We start from the raw sequence: 22,338 nt of genomic DNA on the forward strand, positions 1-22,338 counted from the left end.
GTTCTTATTTAGTTTCTGATCTAATGTTCCTTAAAGAAATGGGTAATAATTTCTTAAGAAAAAATTAATTTTTAAAAAATTCGACAATAAGAAAGTTGTCTCTTAAAGATTTAAGGATATCTCTCTGAAGAAATTGTGTCCATAAATTAATATTTGCAAAAGGATAAATATTTGTGTGCCAACATAACACTTTTTACAGGAACCACGCAATCTTTGAGGAAATTTGTCTACATTTTCTTTACCTACAAATACAACTATTTATTTAGAAACTTTCAAGTGTTTTTCTCTCAATAATACAAAAAATATTTTATTTCAGGATGGATGCCAAAATCAACATAACAGCAGCTCTGGATCACACAGGAAGCTATAAACAAAGAAACTCAACGAAATGAAGCTCAACACCGAACAATGGTCTCTGCTAAACACAACTTAATATCAACAAAAAAATAATCAAAAATTCCAAATTTCTGAAACAAAAATATGTGATAAAAATCTTCAAAGTCCCAACAAAAAATATATCAAAAACCCCGAACAAAAAATCTAATCAAGATAAGTTAAGTTCAAGAAACATCAAAAACATTGAAATGTATGTCAAAATCACAAACTCACAACAACAGCAAAATGTTCTGTGCTTAAGAAAAACGCCATTTTGTAAGAAACTCACAAAAAATTAATACTCCTGAATTAAACTCAAGAATATTTCAACACAAGGAAAATCTTAAAGCCAAGCGAATTTCTAAAACTAAACAAAACTCAAGCAAATTCAAAACAAATACAAAAACTCAAATTCAAAAAGTTAGCAAAAGGAGAAATTGCTAGCAGAGCAGCAGCACAGCAGCAGCGGCAGTCACAGGGGGGACGCATAAACTTCCCCCTTTAAATAACTAACAAATATATTTTATCTAGATAACCACTCATTCAAGGAGAAAGGAGAATCCAACAGCAGGAGAACATTGCCAAGCGAAATACGGATAATTTCCTCATCGGCAGCAGGAGATGCTGTTATCCAAATTCATCTCTAAAACATCTAAAACACAAACACCCCTTAAACAAGCACCCAGCCACACAGCAGCAGAAGATACATTAGCATCACTTTCATGACTCAACTGCTAAAACATTTTAAAGCTCAAAACTCAAGCAAAAACTCTTTCTCTCTGTTAAGCAAATTCAGTTTCAACTCATTTTACCAACCACCCAAAACAAACACACACACAAAACAAAGTTCAACAGCAAGCAGCAACATCATCATCATGAAATATATTTGAACTGAATTTCATTAGAATCTTCAAAAACAATTATCAACATCATCAGCAACAACGAACGGCAGTGGCAAATCTTTGCCTTTGCCCTTATCATCTAACCAACCAAACCGGACAATCCAAGCCAACCCAACCCTAATCCAACAACCCCCTTTAAACGAAAGCGAAATTTCTGTCAAGAATTGTGTTTCTTACAAGCGAGCAAATGAATTCATAATGATGCTCTTTGGCTTTTGAGAATCTAAGGAATGAATGGTGGTAAAAGGAGTGGATGGATGGTGCGGACGGACGGACAAACATCATACCAAAACTGGTGGATGAATACTAAATTAGTATAACGCCAAACAAAACGGGTAAAGTTTTTTTCTTTCAAAAATCTTTTGTTTTTTGGTTGGTATTCGTTCTTTTTTTATTTTTTTCCTACTCATCATCAATTGAAATACTGAAATTATTTTCTGAAGTATAAGGATTAAGACGTATTTCTAGGTGGTGCCTTTTTTGTTTTTACTTTTATTTTAAGCTAAGGGTTTAATTATAAGGGTTAACTGTTAAAAAAGAAATTGGCAAAAAAAAGAAAAAATTATTTGTGTTTAATTTTAATTAAAAAATATACAGCTAATGAAGGAATTGAAGTTATGAAGTTGGGTTGAACAAGGAAAGCAAAAAAACATAAAATGTCTTCAAAATGTCCGTTCAAATCTGAATAAAATGACATCAAAACAAATTAAAGGCATATTAAAGCTTTTGCCATCGTTTATAATACGCTCGAGTTCAAATGAAAATCGTTGATGTCTTTCAGGCCCAAGAACAAACAATTTCCGAATTCTCAATGATGAGATAAATCAGAAACTTAAGGAAAACAATAACTTCCATCACAATTTTCGTTTCCATATTTCCGAATAACATAATTTCAAATATAACAAAGCATAGACAAATTAAAGCGAATAGAAAATAATTTTAAATCAAATATTTTTCAAAAATAGAAATTCTAGAATTTCGAAAGACTCCTTCTAAATGGAAAAAGAGCATAGTACAGTTGTGGCCAATTCACCTCATATTAGAAAAATATCAAAAAGCACCTCCACCACGTTTCTCTACCTCAAAGAATAGCCTTCATTTGTCAAAATTGACAGCAAAATTATAAGTTGTTTTAATAAAATATTTCGCGTATAGACGTTAAACATAGCCGTTAATCTTTACATGTTAAACTTGTGTTTCCCTATCTCGAACAAATATCACCAAGCAACAGTCTATCTTAAACATTATTGAGATTTGCTGGTGCATCAGTGTCAAAGTCCGAACTTCATATATTCTTCGAGATACGGAAACACGAAAAAATAAAAATTAATTATTCAAAATATTCAGCAATATACACATTGAAACAAAACGTATGTTTCTCTATCTCGAACGAAGCCCGTTGTCGCTTTCTCAGTGAAAGAAAGACGCACTTGGTAGTTCTCAGATGATCTTACAGGTTGTAAATGATGAGAGAAATAAAACGCCATTTTTGTTACTTTATATGGAAAGAAACATCAACAATTTAAATAACAATACAAATACATATTTTTTTTTAATTTTTACACAAAAATTCCAGTTAAATTAAAAAAAAATAACTATAAAACACACTTTTTATATTGAATGTAGCAAAAACTTAATGCATTTATTTTTTAAAATTTTTATTTTTAAAATTAAAAAAATTATGTATTTGTATTTCGACCATAATTTTCCGTCCAACATAGGAACAAATGTTACCTTTTTAAATTTACTTTTCTATTCATAATATATAATTATGTCAAAGGAAACGCAATTTCACTAAACAAATTTTATTCGTCATTATTAATTTAGAAATAAAAACTTACAAAACCCTCTACAATAAGTATGTATGTATATTGTTCTGTACTAAGTAATCCATTTTTAGTCTCTATTCTATGGGGCTTTCGAATTTTATTTAATAATTCCTTTTTTTTTGTCAAAACGTCTCATAATTGGAAGTTTGAACTGCCAGTGATTAAAAAAAATAGTTTTCTTAGCAGAAATGTCATAACGCAAGGCAAATTTATATAAGGTATACATATGTATGAATTACAACAACTAACAAATTTACAAAAACAACATTGCTGTTATTTTAAATTAATTGTCAAAGAAACAAGTAAAAAAGTATCAGTCGGCTTTGCCGACAGAGATATACCCTCAGCATATGTATATTTAAACATTTTTTTTTTCCCAAAATACGTATGTAAAATGTTGATTAGGATTAAAGATCAAAAGTTTTGCGGAGGAGATACAAAAGAAATGGATCGACATTGACCGTTATGGAAGTGGATCTCCAGCCACAACATATGGTGCCATAGGGGGTTTTTACACTCTTCGGGCTGTTTACTCAAGAAGTATGGACTTGCCCCTAAAAAAACTTTTACCATCGTAATTGAGACAGCGAATGCAAGTTGCTCCAACAAAAATCAAAGTGACTAGATATCAGGTCTAAAAGTGAACTTGTCCGAAATTTTGTGTGGGAGGTACCGGATGGAGTGGACAAATATAGTCCATATTTGAACCTGATCTATATCTGGTAGATATATTAGGATGACTTTACACATCCTAATATATCTAGACCAATTCGGCCACTCCCTTCAAGAGTTACCGAACGAAAAATGTTTCCGAACATTTTTGAACTATTGTGAGGGAGGTACCTGAAGGAGTGGACCGATATGGCTTATCTTCAAACTTAAACTATGTTTGGACAAAATATTACTAAGGCCAAATTTTGGACCGAATCGGCAGATCCGTTCGAGAGTTATCATTCGCTCCTAAACCAAAACTCAAAGCGATTCGAGAGATGGACCTAAACTGAACTTTTCCGAAATTTTGTGTGGGGGTACCCGAAGGAGTGGACCAATTGAAATCATATTGGAACCTCATATTAATCTGGTAGAAAGTTTACGCTATACAAAGTATGGACCAAATCTGTCACTCCCTTCAAGAGTTATCGTGCGCACAAACTTTCCGAACATTTTCGGACTTTTGTGGGGGAGGTACCGGAAGGAGTGGACCGATGTAGCTCATCTTCGAACTTAAACTAAGTTTGGGCAAAATATTACGAAAGCCAAAATTTGAACCAAATTGGTTCATCCGTTCGAGAGTTATCGTGCGCTCCAGCCAGCAGGACAGACAGACAGACAGACGGACGGACATTGCTCATTCGACTCCAAATTGTCTGAAACACATTTCGTCCAAACATACTTGGGGTCTAAAACCATTATTTCGACGAGGCACATTTTCATCGTATCAAAGTGTATATACCCTCCTTAGCCTAAAGGCTGAGGGTATAAATATTGAATAATAGGGTCGTTCCAATTTTTTTTTAGAAAAACATAAATACATTTTGAAAATCCTCTAAAATAGAACAAATTTCAATCAAGATGTAAATATAACGCATTCGGAACTCTCGTAGGTTATTTTTATTACACGTTTAGGATGAAAAACAGTATTTTATGGTAACAAATTTCGAAGTTTCAAATTTCATGAGTTGACCCAATTACATTTTGAAAACTAAATTTACAAAAAAAGTAAGAATACAGCTTTTTGTCACTTCTACCTTATATGAATATGTCTTGCCAGAACGAGTAGACTTATTTTTTTATACCTCATTTTTGTTCGGCTGATAACATCCCAAGCTTACCTTTAATTCAAATATATATCAAAACTAATCAAGTGGTTCCTCTGGAATTTAGGGTGCAACCTCCGAAAGGTTTGGAAATTTTCATCATAAAAATCCAAAAAATTACTTTTAAAAACATCCATCCATAAATAGTCGACACAGAATCGTGTTTGGCAGGTTCTTGAAACATGTCGCTCAATTCGAAAATAATCGTAAAATCGGATAAAATCGTTTTATGGAGATTATACTAAGAACACAAACTAACAATTTCCACAAAAAATATTGCATATTTTTATAGGGAGTTTGATTAATTTTCAAAAATAATTTTAAAATCTCAAATCTGTGAGTATCTCATAGGTGGGGGCTATATCGAAATGTGGATACATGTCCACAAATTTTGGTTAGAACTTTTCCTCCATCCAGAAAATGCGAAATGTCAAACTACAGCCAATTATTATAATTTATTTAGTAAAAATATTAAAAATAAAATAATTCGGTATCTCCAATTTTCCCCTTAGTAAATTCCTTACAATGGAAAAAGTGTAAAACATATAAGTTGGGTCAGAGACAAAAGTAAATATGTGCTGAAAAGGACACTCTCAGATAACTTTCTCTGAAAATATCACCACCATAACTTTAATGTTTTAGTCCATTAAAATATGAATTTGGCTAAAAAGAAAAATTTTTAAAGCTCATCTCGTACAAACGGTAATTTGTAATGTATTTTACAGTTTCTCAAAGCCAATAATTCTGACTAACTAACAAATGAGCATTATATGGATAATAATTTCCGAGGAATGACTATTACTTTCTAAGTAATTTGGAAAACAATAAAATACATATTTTTGGGAAATATAAAAAAATAATAGTTGCATTTAGGGATACATCATGCCTACACCTTTTTTTAATATTTTGGCCTAAGATTCCTTAGCTTCAATACATTTCCTATCGAATTCCGTTTATAAATTTAAATGGGGCTTTGCAAGGAAAATTGACCTCTGCATCACTGTGCGTCGTTTAGAGTTTTTTCATCTTTAAATTATTTAAATTTATTAATTTGTAGTTTGAATTAAGCTGAATACTCGATGATTTTTTGCATATGAAAAATTGTTTATTTATTAAACAGCCATCGACTGGAATTCAGGTCCATTACTTTGAGCAGATCTACAATATACAACTCTCGGCTCCCATGATGACCAAAATGAATTTCGACCGTTAAGCCCCCGTGTTTTTAATAATGAATAACACAAAACACACTTTTTTGAAAGCTCTCTACAATAGACACTTAGAAGACACCACAGTTCCATGCAATGAATTCAAATAGAAGTCATTAAACAATATTTACGATTGCGTTATGAACAACATATCTATTTTAGAGGGATTGCAAATCCATTACAAAAAGTTTCGAATTAAAAAAAAGTAACTCCTCTTCAGTACGCACTATGTGAAGTGTGTACTTTAAAGGAATTTTTATGTACAGAAAAATCTCGCATACTTATAGAGTTGTCAAATATAAAATTGGATTTTTTTCATGTTTCCTTCGAGATAAAGAAACCTACCTATCTTGCATGTGTATTTTGGTGTAAAATCTAAAAATTAATCGTGGTACAAAAACTAATTTACTGTTTGAATTGCAATTTATTAGCAATTTAATTATTATTTTCTTTGAGATATAGAAACGTGATTTAATTTTTTGAAAATAACAAAAATGTCAACGAAGTTCAACCACAAATGTCAAAAATAAGACGTAACACAAGTTCCTTATCTAGAAAATTAAACAAATTCCATTCATATATAATATAATTACTTATAAAAATCACTGCAACATAATATAGTTATTTCATCAAAATAAATACTTTTAAACATCATAACAAATAAGTGATTAATATAAATTTATTAAAAAATTCCACACGAGGCCTTAACTACTTTTAAATTATAATTTTAATTATTTCCGTATTATTAATATTTTACATAGAATAAGATAAAAACAGTACTAGAACTACCTGCAATTTTTGACAACATCGAAAGGTTTAATAATCACACATAAAAACTTAAAACATTGCATCATTGTAAATATGTGTTTTTCCGGTTGATTTTCTATATGAAATATCCCTAATCCACTAATTAATTAAATTAGTAACAGTAAAAAATATATTAATATTGCAGCAACAATAAAATCATATAATATAAAGAGAGTTTTTAAAATATTAAAACTCACAACGTGTCGATACGAAATGAGTTTAATCAATGAGTTTTTGAGACACTTTTAAATCAATGCGAATGCCTTCATTTACTGTCAAAACACATTTTCAATCAAAAATAAATAACACAAATTTCAGTTTTGTCAAGAATACATATATGTATGTGTACAACATCTTTATTGAAGCTACGCGAAGAACATTTTATCGTTTCCTTCTTTCTTCGCGAAAAAATGAATGACAGCAAATGAAGACTGAGACCTGAACTCGCCTTCTGGATAACCTTACTAAACCAGCCTTGTTTTAAATAATATTGTGTAAACAAAGAAAATTATTAATATTGAACGATTATTATTTTTTTAATAAAACCCAATCAAATATTAATTTTTAAAATCTGAAAAACATTGATATGTTTCAGAACCTGCAAGAATCTAAAATTCTCTAAATTTGTACTACTTTTCGCGTACGGGAGCACGTACTCTTACTCTGTTCCAGAATCTGCAAGAATTTAAAGGATCTAAATATTTACCATTATTTCTTAATGAATTCGAAAAATTTTACAAATTTGTGTGTACCGGAACACAAACTATATAAAGTATTGAAGCAATATCCTAAGGGTCATTATTATATGTGTTCTTTCACTATCTGATGGATTTGAAAATTAAAAATAAACTAATTTGGAGACATTAAAAATATAATTTTTACATTGAAAGTTATTGCCAAGACGCTCCTCCTTGAAATTCAATCATCACTTTCAACTTTAAGTTAACCGGAATACTATAAATCTGTTCGATAAATCGAAACTATAACAAATGAAGATTTATAATAATGGGGGTAAAGGATTTTTCGGAAACTATATAAAGCATTTAACCAATATTATAAAAGCATTTTCGCTTTTCCAAATAATAAACCCATCATCTCTAGTTTTTTGTTAATAATACAAAAGTCAGTATTTTCTTGCTTTAAATATTTAACAGTTTAATTATTAAAACACAAGAAAATCATATGGGAAATTATTAGCATTTTTTCTTTAAATATACAAGGTAATAAAAAAAAACAACAACTAAGCGAATCACCCCTAAAACATATTTCAGTTAGAAACAACCAAAAAACCCACCCCTTTATGACAAATGCAAGAAAAATGGCGTCCTTTGGGAAAACGTTTCATTAATGTAGGAAAGAAGCGGATTGGAATTTTCTTATAAGAAAATCTTGGAATGTTTTATAGCAAAATTAGGAAATACATACATAGGAAAAGTTAATTTATTTTTGAAGTATATAAAAATCTACAGAAATCTAAGATTTTCGCCATCTATTGCTAACTGAAAATTAATAATTTATCGTTAAACAAACTGTTTATTGCCACATTAATTTTTTATCAAACTATTTTGAAAAGTTTCAGCAATTAAAATTTTTTAGTTTATTAGAAAATAAAAATTAAATTTTAAATAATACAATTATTCAATAATAGTATAAAATATTACAGCGAATAAAAAAAGTTAAAAATTCCACAGTTTCGTTATGTAAAATTGTATAATTTCCCTTCAAAATATTGTATGTAAAATGCAAAAAAAATATTGCTTAATTCAATTTCCATTCTAAAATAACAAACTGAAAATATGACTTGTTTTATGAAAATTTGAGATAAAAATATATTCTTTTTAATTGTTTTCTTTTATTTGACATTTTTCCTTTACGAAATTAAATTTCATTTCACATTATAATAGAAACAGAATTGAGTCACGTATAGTTCTTCGAAATGCAAAAAAATAAATGTTAACATATTTAAAATATAAATGTAAGAACACATCAAACGACAGAGGGGTTTTGACTTTTTGTGCCTTATTTATTAAATTATTTAACTTACAAACTGTACAACGTTTCCCAAGCTTCATCAAATTCTTTATTCGAATTCAACAATTTATTTAATTTTATCCCAATAAATATTCAAGTAAATAACTATGTAAAATAAAAAAATTAATCAAAATTTAACTCAAATCAATTTTTTCTACTTTCTACTACCATCAAATTTCACTAAAATTGGGGAAACACTTTTTTAAAACAAATTGTGTTTTATTTCCCAGATTGTAGTCGCAAATTGTACAAAATATTTTTTCCAGGCTACAACATCAAATCAAAGAAAGAACTAAATTAACAATTTGTATGCTCAAATTGATTATATTCAAATTTAAATCAATATTTATTTGATTTTGTACTACCGTCAAATTTCAGTAAAATTGGAGAAACACCTTTTTAAAACAAATTGTGATTTATTTCCCAGATTGTAGTTGCAAATGGTACAAAATATTTTTTCCAGGCTACAACATCAAAGCACAGATTCAACTTCAAAATTTTTTTGTAGTTGCAAATGGTACAAAATATTTTTTCCAGGCTACAACATCAAAGCACAGATTCAACTTCAAAATTTTTTTTCAATTTTATCCAAATAAATATTAAATAACATCTAAATAAAAATTATAACGAAATTTAAATAATACATCATTAAATTCTAATTCGTTCTGTAGACATTTTCTAAGAATTCAAATAGAAAAATTAGGATGTTAAATTTGTACATGTATTATGTATAAATAGGCAAATTCCGCTTTCCATTTAATAGTTTCAAATCAATAATTGCATTGTCTTATAATCTTGTCGCAAATGTCACATAAATTGAGAAAAAAATTAAGGCGGATCTTATATCATGCCCTTCACTTAAACCACAAATCTTTACTTTGTTAAAATAAAGAGGTTTTCAAATATATATTCTCTAAAAAAAAATCTGTTTGTTTATAATATTTATATTTCAAAGAAGCATACATAAAAAACTACTTACGCAAAGTAAAGCATTGGGTAACTAATACTAAAAAATCATTCTACAAAATTCCTGATGATTTTAAAAACTCAAAAGAATAATTAATTTTAAATACATACCATAATATAAAATATCGCTTTGATATTTGCTTGGAAAATTCATTTAAAACCCTACAATTAAAAATAATATAAATTAAATAAATGTATTTAGCTGGAAATTGTAGATGAAATATTTTAATCAGAATCTAAACTAACTGAATTAAAATTGTATGCTTGGTAAATTTTAATACGATAAACATTATTTTCCATTTCATTGTTACGAAATAAGCAATTATTAGAAATATTCATCAGCCATAAATGTCAGTTTTAAACTGCAAACCTAAAAATATTTAAAGGTCTGTTAAAAAAAAACAACATTTTAATTAGTTTCTTAGAATAAAACTTATAAGCATAGCCAATTAGTACAACTCAATACAGAGTTTAGCATTTTGTCTTGTGGCAACTCTGTGATTTTCGTAGAAAGAAAAGTAAATCGTCCTATGCCAAATTTGAGTTATTGGTATCACGAGGACATACTTTTTGAGAGCAAAAAAATGTATGAAAGAATTTGATCTGCTCCAGATTTTTATGACAAAAACAACATGAAATATGAAGGTTATCAGAACTACATCACGGTGTGCCTTAACCAAATTTAAATGGAAGGTGCTTACACCTGGGAAGTTTTTGCAGATTCTGAAACTACAATGCTCATAGCTGAGAAATATCAAGAAACAAAAAAAAATCGCCGGAGGGTTTTTCAAATAAATCGCGATTTAAGTTCACATTTTTAGGGGTTCTTTAGGTTTTCACGATTCTGCTTGGAAACCGCGTGTCCTATGTACATGGGCCTAAAGAAAATGTTGTAGCTGTTAAAATTCTCCACAAGAATGGCATCTCTGATATTTTCGTATGTTTTACCGTTTTTGAGATAAAGAAGTTCAAATTGAGACAATGCACTGACTGGATCGCCCCTTTATAAAACAATATCATGAAGGGTACGCCTTAACTAACTTTTAACGAAAAACGCTTACACAGGGGACGTTTTTGTGAATTCTGAAACAGCAATGTTCATAGATGAGAAAAATCACGAAACTAGAAAAAATTGCTGTAGGGATTTTCAAATAAATCGCGGTCAAAATTCACATTTTTAGGTGTTTTTTGTGTTTTCATGATTTTGCTTGGAAACCGCAAGTCCTGTCGGAATGGAACTAAAGAAAATGTAGTAGCTGTGAAAATTCCCTACAAGACTGAACTTAAGGTTTTTTGTAGGTTTTTCCATTTTTGAGATATACAGGTTCAGTTCAAATTCTTAGGTTTTTATCTTAAGTCTTCAAGATTTTGTTTGAAAACCGCAAGTCATGTCAAAATGGGACTAAAGAAAATTTTGTAGCTGTGAAAATTCTCTACAAGATTGGCTGACTTATTTTTTCTTAGGTTGTACCATTTTTGAGATATATACGTTTAAGTTGGGAATTCGCAGTCATAGCATTGTTTTATAAAGAGACTTGTCCCTATTTGAACTTCTATATCTCAAAAACGGTAAAACCTACGAAAATACCATAAAGGTCAATGGAGAATTTTTAAAGCTACAATATTTTCTTTATGCCCATTTACATAGGACTCGCGGTTTCCAAGCAAAATCGTGAAAACCTAAAGAACCCCTAAAGACCTAAAGAACCCCTAAAGAACCACAAAAATACTTTTTTATATAAAAATAATTTAATTTCCCTTCCCAGGGTAGTATTGTTTTCAAAAAAAGTTATTTATCGACTTATACCATTTTCTGTGAAAATCACAGAATTTTTAAAAATATTAAATTTCAAAAATATTAATCTCATACACAAAAAAAATATATAAAAAAATATTTAATTTTCTCCCCAAGGAGCTTTTTTAGTATTGTTTTATTTTTTGTTTTAAAAAATATAGACGACATTTTCAAAGAAAAAAATATTTTCCGACTTATGCCGTTTTCTCTGAAAATCACAAAAATTTATTAACATAAAAAATCTGACTATTTTGAAATAACAAAATTAATTAATATTGTGAACCCTCCAATTCTTCTCTATATTCCTTATTTAATTTTAATTTATAGTTATTATAGTATTTTCTATCATGCAAAATTATGAACATTTTAGAGGAAAAAATAAACTATATTGAAATAAATTGAATTTTAAAAAATATAAACCGCACGCACAAAAATACTTTTTTATATAAAAAAACATTTTATTTTCCTTCCAATTCTACATTTTTAGTATTGTTTTCAAAAAAAAAATTATTTCTCGACTTATACAGGTTTCTGTGAAAACCTCAGAATTTTTAAGAATATTACATTAAAATTTCAAAAATATACATCTTACGTACAAACATATTTTTTTTTTTTAAAAAATATAAATGTATATTTAATTTTCTCCTCAAGGTATTTTTTAGTATTGTTTTATTTTTGGTGTACAAAATATGGACGATATTTTCAATGAGAAAAATATTTTCCGACTTATGCCGTTTTTTGTAAACCACAGCATTGTTTGACATACAAATCTGACTATTTTGAAAAAACAAAATAAATTAATATTGTGAACCCTCCAATTCTTCTCTATATTCCTTATTTAATTTTAATTTATAGTTATTATTATATTATTTTCTAATTGTTTTATTTTAATAATATTTTACACTGCACATTTTTTACACAATTACATACACTAATATTTTCTCTCTTCTTCTCTTTTTAGCAGGTACAACGAAGGACAAGTCGACAAAACGAAAACAAATCTTAAATATTAATTACACAAAAATTAAATTTGGCAAGAATTTGTGATATTTTGGCAATAGAGTTTATTGGGTAAATAATTAAAAGAAAAAATGAAAAACAAAAATTAATATTGATTATATTTAAATATATTAAAAAAATATTTATTACAAACAAAATTGTATGCAAAATCCATACAAAAATTCAAAATCATTGTTTATATAACAAATGACTATACATGTTACACTGAATCCATTATAGTATTGTGGGAATTAATAAGAAATTCTTTTTTATATTTGATCAAAAAAACCTATTATATTATCATGCACTGGAGGTTTTTGATTATGGGAATTAAAAAAGTTTTTTTTTATATTTCTTCAAAAATTAGCAAACATGAGGAAGTTTATATATTGAATACAAACTTTTCCAACTTCTTCATACTTTGCTAGCGAATTAAAGGTGGTCAAGTCCACAGCAAATCCACAACAATCCAAAATTGTATACATTTGAACTGAGAGTCTCAATTTTTCCTTCAGGGAAATTCATGGGAAATATATAAATGTTTGTATATAAATTTGCATTCGTTCAATCACTTAAAATTGAGGAACTTATAACGTAAACCTATGCTTTATTTGACAATGACCAAACTGAAAATAAAATTCTAAATTAAACAATTTTATAATTTTTATCAATCCAAAAAAAATTCAATATAGAAATTCTAATTTTATGTTTATGATTAAACAGTCAGAAAAAAATAGTTGTATAACAAAACTAGTTGAAAAAATACCTGCTATAAAAATATACAAAAATCTATTAATCACATACAAATATTACGTCAAAAAATATTTAAAAATAATATGAATCGTTTTATTTATCAGATATACGGACATAATTTAAACAAATAAATAAATAAACAAACAATAACAAAAATCAAAATACAAATAAATCTCCAATTATTTTGGCAAATTTTGGCAAATTTCAAATTATACAAAATTTTATTTTTTCCAAAAAATATATTAAATTTTGAAAATGTTTAATTTGTTATATATTTTGTTAAAACAACACAGACAAAATTGATAACGATTTGATAAAAAAATTCACAAACGTGTTTATCAACCATTTCCTCAAACATTTTCAGTTTTTTGACGTGCTTTTTTGTTCACGTATTTATTTATTGAAATATAATAACTTTTATTTCATCGTCTTTCAAAAAGTTAGTTACAAATTGAAAATTTTTATGAAGCTGTTTATCGGAAACAAATTTTTTTCCTGTGAACCCACTGTAGTTTTCTTGCATAATTTTTTTAATATCCTCAATTTTGTTTAATATCAAATGCATGTTTTTTGATCAGAAATGTAGAGCAACCATTTGGGTTAACCCAAAGTATCAAGGTATATAAAAATCTTATTCAGATAATATTTTTCATTACAAATTTTATTTAATTTAAAAAATTACATTTTTCATTTAATTTCTTTAAAATTTGACGACACAAATTTCTTTAACAAAAAAATAAATAAACAAATAAATAAATACTATTACAAAGCTTCAACGTTTTTGTTACAACCTTTAGTGAATATTTGACAAATTGAGGTAAATTTCAATAAAACTCAACACAAAGATATATTTTATTACAAATATCTGGTCTGCTAAAATTTGAAAATAGTTGTTAAATCAAACTTCTTTGTCATATAAATTCAATTTCATATTTAGAGAAATAACAACGAATTCAAGTTTCATTACAAAATTTTACTAAGTCCATATAATATTTTCAACATAAATCTCTTTCAATGAACATTATTGCAATTTTAAAAACCAAAAAAAGCAAATATCCTAGTACGATTTAAAATTAATCGCTATACGTCCTTAATTTAATCAAAAATATTTTGAATCTCTACTCAAATTAAAGACTCTAGCCCCCAAAAATATATACGCAGAAGAAACATCCTTTGTTTGTAATATTTCTTATTTTATTCCACATAAAATTTCATAATTATGCGACAAAAAAAACATAAAATTTCTAAAAGACATTCATAAAACCACCATTCGAATACGCAAGAAAACTGCCTCCATAAACAACAACAACAGCCATGAATAAGAAAGCCAAACGACCTCGCAGCAACAAATTCATAGTAATAAAACTGACTGCTCAACTGGATTTAAGATAAATTATAACATTAAATTACACTCGAACGCAAAGTACCAAAATTGTCTAACTAAACGGAAGTCATAATGCGCCATTATTATGGCGCAACAAAACGTTGAACATGAAGAAGACGAAGACGAGATGAAGTACAAGAAAATGAAAACTAAAACAGTCGCCAATTCGCAAATAGCAGCAGCTCTCATTCCATCCAAAAACACAAAGACAAGCCATTTAAGAAATATGTATGTGAACATAAGACAATACAAAAAAAAAAAAAACAAAAATAAGGAACAGTATAAGTTTTACAGGAAATGTTGGCAAAATTACAAATTATGACTAAAAATGAATTATGAGATTTCTTCAAGTTGGAATGCATGATTTGAGAAGGGGGATGAATGCCTAAATTATATTAAAAGAAAAGACAAGCTTTACAGAAAATAAAATTGTAAATATTTGGAAATTCACCTTTATATTTTCAGTCTGAATTCTAAACTCAACTCAAATGAAACATCATGGAAAATACTTGAAAATAAGAATGTATTCAAGGCACATTTATATAAGGTAGAAGTAATAATCAGTTGTATTTATACTTTTTTTTGTAAATTTGGTTTTCAAAATGTAATAGGCTCCACTCATGAAATTTGAAACTTCGAAATTTGCTACCATAAAATACTTCTTTTCACCATAAACGTGTAATAAAAATAACCTAGGACAGTTCTGAAAGCTTTTTTATATTTACATTTTGATTCAAAATTTTTCTATTTTAGAGCATTTTCAAAATATATTTTGTTTTTCCTGAGAAAAATTTAAGAACGACCCTATGTATTATTCAATATTTTCTCTTGACATTTAAGCTTTGTTCCCGTACTTTTTATTAGTAAAACTCGTAAAAGAGAGGAAGAGAGAAAAATTGTTGTCACACAGAAGTCTTTTCAAAAAGTTTGGGAACGCTAAAATAAAAAAAGAGTCAAAACAGCTGGAACAAATGTCATAGTCGGCCTACAAGCCAATCAGACGCCGGCATCCATATTACTATTTTTTAGACGCTCCAATTTGTCGATTAAAAAGTATTTAATGAGAGCGTCATTCAGCGTCATTTTTCTTTAAAGAGAAGTGAACTTCTTTGTGTGCGGGAACGGGTTTTCGGGTAAAATGTGTAAAAGTCGTAAAAATTGTAAAAACTTTTTAGTTCTGGAACAAAGCTTTAATTTTCGATAACAACAATGTTGTTTTTGTAAATTTATTAGTTGTTGTAATTCATGCATATACCTTACATAGATGTGTCGTGAATGTATTCATAAGTTACAACAACACAGAAAAAAAAATTTAGCCATTTGATTAAAAACTCAAAAATTCAATCAAACATTTTATCAATTTTCTGCAAAAAAATCATATTGACAAAATTCGATGAAAATGTTTGATCACATGGTAAAAAAATAATAAAATTGTCACACTGACTAAAATATTTATCGAATTATATTATTTGGTTTGAACTCATACCATGTTTCAAATATTGACAAAAATATTAACATATTCCACATTTTGCTTGATAAAAACTATAATGATTAAAAAAAATGTTGAAATTATTTTTTAATCTATAAAAAAATTTCGTATTTAAAATTATTTTGTTATTCTAACCACAAACAATTATTAATAACCATAAACATATTTCAGTAATTATTTGTTTGAAACGGTTTATCGAGCGCATGTTCATGATAAATAAACATTTTTTTCAATATATTCGTAAAAGTTTATCCCATTCGACAAAAATATGAAAAATATGGTAATAAAGCTTTCAGTCAAAATTTTCGGAGTGGATTTTTTCTGTGTATGTATGTATTTTTTGTAAGAACATTCCAAATTGCTTTCTGATATTGAAATAAACATGAAATTATTCATATCAAATATTAAAATATTTTTGGTTTCTTTTTTGTCAAACTAAATTGAACCTTTCAAAAGAGGAATAAATAAAAAATTCAATTTTTACATACTTTCCATATCACCTATAAACACTTTCAAATCAAACTATAATACATAGCCTATCATATGTTGACCAATAGGCCTGTGAACTGTCGTTCATTGAAGGATACTGTATATCTAGTTCTTTTTTTATCAAAATGAACAAGTTCCTTGGTTAATGTGTTTTTGTATAAAAATTTGAACATTCAAAATTGTTTTCTCGTATTGAAATTTACAAGTATTTATGCACATTTATTAAATTGTTAAAAAAGTCACAATTCAGGCATATTTTAAAAATTTATTTTAAAAATTTTTAAACACCACAATTAAAGAAAGCGACCAATCTAGTTCCTTTACTCAAAACCAATTACATGGTTCATTTGTTATGGCATGGTTCAATTGACCCCTAAGTCCCTCGTTCCAAAGTTTAGAGCATTTCAAAGCGATACAAATCTACAGGAGAATACATCAATTATAAAAGAATTTAAAGAAAAAATAAATCAAAACTATGATTTTTTAAATACTGTAAAAAATGTGGATATACATTTCTAATTTCTTCAGAACTCATTACGGCATTTTTGTTACCATATTATATATTTAAATTCATATCATTTATGAACATCCTTTCTCAAATCCAAACATAATACATATATAGCTCATCAGTACAGTGTTGTGCAATCTGGTTTATTAGAGGAAACGGTCGAATAGTTCGTTTTTCTCAAATGGAACTAGTTCCTCAGTTAATGTGTTCCATTTCATTACAGGCCTCTTTGGTATTGAAGCTGAAGTTGAGCGAAATGAATAACTGATCTAAGCGAACGCGATAAACGAATAAACTGGACCCCCTTCCAAACATTAGTTCATTTCAAAGCGACACAGCTTAAATGGAAAATAGAACAAATTATTAAAGCATCAAAAGTAATTTCAAAAAAAATAATTATTTTCCAAATATATAAAAATTTATACTTTCTACTGAAGTTTATATGAAAATTATTGATCATTTTATTTCTATTTATTTAAATCGCTGAGATCAAAACAAATTTATGGCTCATCATAAATTGAACACTTTGATTCACTAAACGGAACTAAATGTTTTATTCCATTTCTTGAAAGAATCAAGGTCGTTGAATTCATTTTGAAACCGGATTTGTAGCTGAAATTGAGCGAAATGAATAACTGATATAATCGAACGCGATAAACGAATAAACTGGATCCCATTCCAAACATTAGATCATTACAAAGCGACACAGCTTAAGTGGATAATAGAAAAAATGATTTAAGCATCAAAAGTAATTTCAAAAAAAAAAAAAAAAATAATTATTTTCCAAATATATAAAAATGTATACTTTCTTCTGAACTTTATACGAAAATTATTGATAATTTTATTTCTATCTATTCATATCGCTGAGATCAAAACAAATTTATAGCTCACCATAAATTGAACACTTTGGTTCACTGAACGGAACTGATTTTTTATTCCATTTGTTGAAAGAATCAAGGTCCTTGAGTTCGTTTCATTGTTTATGTGTTTTTGTAGATATTTTCAGTTCCATCGACCTTTTTGTTTTATGTCTCTTTGGTATAAACATTAGGATCGAGTGAGGTGAATAATTGAACTTTGTGAACTCAAAAACTAACCGAATGAACGTTCTTTTCAATCCTTAGTTCATTTTTGAGCGAAACAAAAATAATTATAAAAAGTATGTACAATCAAATGTCAACTGAATTAAAAATAATTTTCACAAGTTTCAAAAGCCATCATTCAGCATTAAACAAAAAAATAATGTTCAATATAATTCAGACCCAATGAAAATCATTTCAAAACAAAAATTATTCTTTATAAAAAAAATAGATACTGTATCCAAAATCCATGCATCAAAGTAGCAATATGGAAATTGTTTCTAAATTGGAAAGATGTGGAAATAGAGTCCCGGAAAGTATTTTCTAAATAAAAAAATATAAACAAATTATAAAATATATTCATTAAATTGTTTTCAGGGGAAACTTTTTTGATTCTGAAAATTAATTTAGCAAAAATGTCATGCCTTAACTAAATTTGTACTCTGAAACGTGAGATCAAAGGGTAACTTCTCAATAAAAATGTATTTTGAAATAAATGGTTGTCATTTAGAAAAGGTTAAACACGAAATGGAGCGAAATTAATTCTAAAAGCTTCACGGTTAAGGCGCACTGAGCATGATATTGTTTTATAAGGAGGCGATACAGTCAGTGGATTGTCTCAATTTGAGTTTCTCTATCTCAAAAACGGTAAAACCTAGGAAAATATCGTCGAGGTTAATCTTGTGGAGAATTTTCACAGCTACAACATATTCTTCAGATCCATTTACATAGGACTCGCGGTTTCGAAGCAAAATCTTGAAAACCTAAAGAACCCCTAAAAATGTGAACTTAAATCGCGATTTATTTGAAAAACCCTTCGGCAATTTTTTTGTTTTTTGATATTTCTCAACTATGAGCATTGTAGTTTCTAAACCTGCAAAAACTTCCCAGGTGTAAGCACCTTCCATTTAAAATTAGTTAAGGCGCACCGTGGCTTATGTTCAGAAAGTGAATGAAAAATGAAACCAAGCAATCATGAAACCCAAAAATTATATATATTTATTTGAAAAAAATGTTTTCATTCACAAAAGATTATATACAAAATGTAGCAAAATTAATTCAAATAGCTTATGACCAGAAATTGAAAGAAAAATACCAAAATCCAAAAATTAACTCCAACTTGTTGGTCCAACAGATCACACTTTCACTAAAATTTATATTCAGATATTTTTTGTATATTGAATTTAAAAATATTGAGAAATATTTCTCATATTTTTTTAATTAAATCTTTCAAAAAGAATAGCTTTCAAAAATATCCCATGTTTTACTTATTTTGAAGTCGGATACAAAGACATTTCATTGAAACAAATCTACACCATTTTCACATGTAATTCGAAGAATTTCAGTTGTAATTTGATTATTTCATTTGTAATTTGAGAATTCCATTTGAAATTCAAATTATTTCATTTGTAATTTCAATTTTTTCTTTTATTTTTGCCTTTTTAAGGCGAAGGTCATTTATAGTGAATTTTTATTTTAATTAATTAATTAATTCTCTTTCGAGTTGAGCTTTTATGACCTAAGAGATACATTGAAAAATTAGGAGTCTACCGAAGTCCCACGCATCCAACCATTACGCTACGTTTCACGGGTGGTTAAGCCGATCTTTTCTTTTGTAATTTGAATTATTACATTTGTAAATCGAATTTTCCCATTTGTAATTTGAATTTTTCTATTTGTAAATCGAAATTTTTGTATTTGTAATTTCAAATGAAAAAATTCAAATTACAAATAGAAAAATTCGAATTACAATGAAAAAATTCAAATTACAAATGAAATAATTCGATATTCAATTGGAATTCTCAAATTCTAATTACAACTTAAATTATTCGAAAAAGTGAGAAATTTTTGAAACATTCCATGAAATATTTTTGTTGTTTTTCAGAGTCTACAAGGTATTTTTTCCAGAAAACAAAAATAAATCAAATATTTGGCAATTTATAAAAGATAAACCATCGAATAATAATGGAAATTATTTAAAATGTGTTTAAAATTTTTAATTTTAATAAATAAAAACAGATGTATTTCTTTGAAAAATATCTAAATCCAAAATAGATTACAAACAAAATCATTCAAATGAGAGGCAGTACAAATATTTCGCACTTGACATATAATCAACCATTAAATACTGTTCGAAAAATTATTTAAATTTTTTCTAAATAAAATTCAATGCATTTCGTTCTCAAAAAACAAATCCAACAAAAAATATACTATATTTCCCACTCAATCCAGTACAAATAGTATACGAAAAGCAAAATGAACAATAAGAAAATAAAAAAATAATAATAATTTCAATAAGCGCCCTAAAATGAAAATTGTTTTCTTTAACGAACCAATACTAAATTCAAAAAAATTGAACTAACAAAATATTTATAATTTATGTACATTTCTTCCCATTCAATACATTACAAATGATATACGGTAACCAAACGAACAACAAGAAAATAAAAAAATAAAAAAAAATTATTTCAATACGCGCCCTAAAATGAAATTTGTTTTGCTATAGTAAATGTGCCAATATTTTTCAAAAGAACCAATACTAAATTCAAAAAAAAAATTGAACTAAAAAAATATTTGAAAATTATGTACATTTATTCCCATTCAATTCAGTACAAATAATATACGGTAACTAAAATGAACAACAAGAAAATGCAAAAAAAATAATTTCAATAAGCGCCCTAAAAAGAAAAAGCACCAATGCAGAATTCCAAAAAATTAACTAAATTTGTTTTCAAATTTTGTATATATTTCTTCGATAATCACATTTGTGTTTTTATGTATTAATTTTATGCAATAATCTTACATAATATATAAATATAAATAAAATACCTAATCGAATAAAAAAATTTAAATTTCTTAAAAAATATTACTGAAAACAATCTGAACATTACCTTCTACACATAGATTTTTTAATAATTGATTGACAGGACTGAAAACAAAATTGTTAATAGTTTGTATTTATATCTGTCTAAAAAATAAATTTAAATACATAATCTCAAAATCTTGTTTGCATTAATCATTAATAACTACAAAGCACTTAAAACAACCCACCCCAATATTTCTTCCGTTGTGGTCAACTATCGTAGATAAAACGAGAGAAACAAAAACAAAGAAATTATAAATGGGGGTTCATACAAAATCTCCTCCCCCAACTAGCTATAACCAAAATTCATTCAACTGACAAAATTTGAAAAAAAATAATTGCTATCATCATCAATATAGACACAGACAGACAGCCGTCCATAACCAGCAGCCACATATTTATAAGAAAAACATGGATAAGACATGAATAGATGAAAGAAGTCCATCATAATCAACAAAAACAGCCTTCCAAATTAATTGAAGCATAACTCAATTGCAAAGCTACTAACTGTTTGAGCAAGACCATCTACCACCACCACCATTATAATTTTGGCAAAGATTTTCATTTCCTTGGAAGAATATCGTACCATTATTTAGAACTTTTAACCACATTTAGTACGGCCCTCCGCTTTTGCTATAACCAAAGACGTTTGTCTTTTGAGCAAATTTTGCTGTATTTAAATCTTAACACCATGCCAATGATTCTTTTGAGAACATCTTTGAAATATAGTGATATGTATGAAGTGATGCAAAATGGACACAAAAAATTCTCAAATGTGATTATTAGAAAATTTCCTACTTAAATAAAAACAAAAAATATTTTTCAATTACACTCACAAAATTTTAAAAATATAGAAATATAAAATACAATTTACGAAAAGAAAATTAAACATTTTAAATTATTAATAGAACTGCAAAGGTATAAAATAAACTGTTTAATATTATTACAAAATTGCATGATTTGAAAATAATTTATAATGAATATAATAAATCGTATATATATAAATAATTTACAAAAAACTAAATAAAATCCAAAATATATACT

At 27.4% G+C, this 22,338-nt stretch overlaps 1 long non-coding RNA gene across 1 annotated transcript in view; it reads right to left on the reverse strand.

Moving 5' to 3' along the window:
- The window catches only part of LOC141394002 (uncharacterized), a 412,830-nt gene that overhangs the window by 390,287 nt on the left and 205 nt on the right, over positions 1-22,338 (reverse strand). The window contains exon 2 of the long non-coding RNA XR_012410232.1: positions 10,047-10,097. This is a non-coding gene — a long non-coding RNA (uncharacterized lncRNA). The remainder of the gene's footprint in view (positions 1-10,046; positions 10,098-22,338) is intronic.

Source organism: Musca autumnalis, unplaced genomic scaffold, assembly GCF_047663935.1.
Source record: "Musca autumnalis isolate F117 unplaced genomic scaffold, ASM4766393v1 scaffold_1, whole genome shotgun sequence".
NCBI classification, from domain to species: domain Eukaryota; kingdom Metazoa; phylum Arthropoda; class Insecta; order Diptera; family Muscidae; genus Musca; species Musca autumnalis.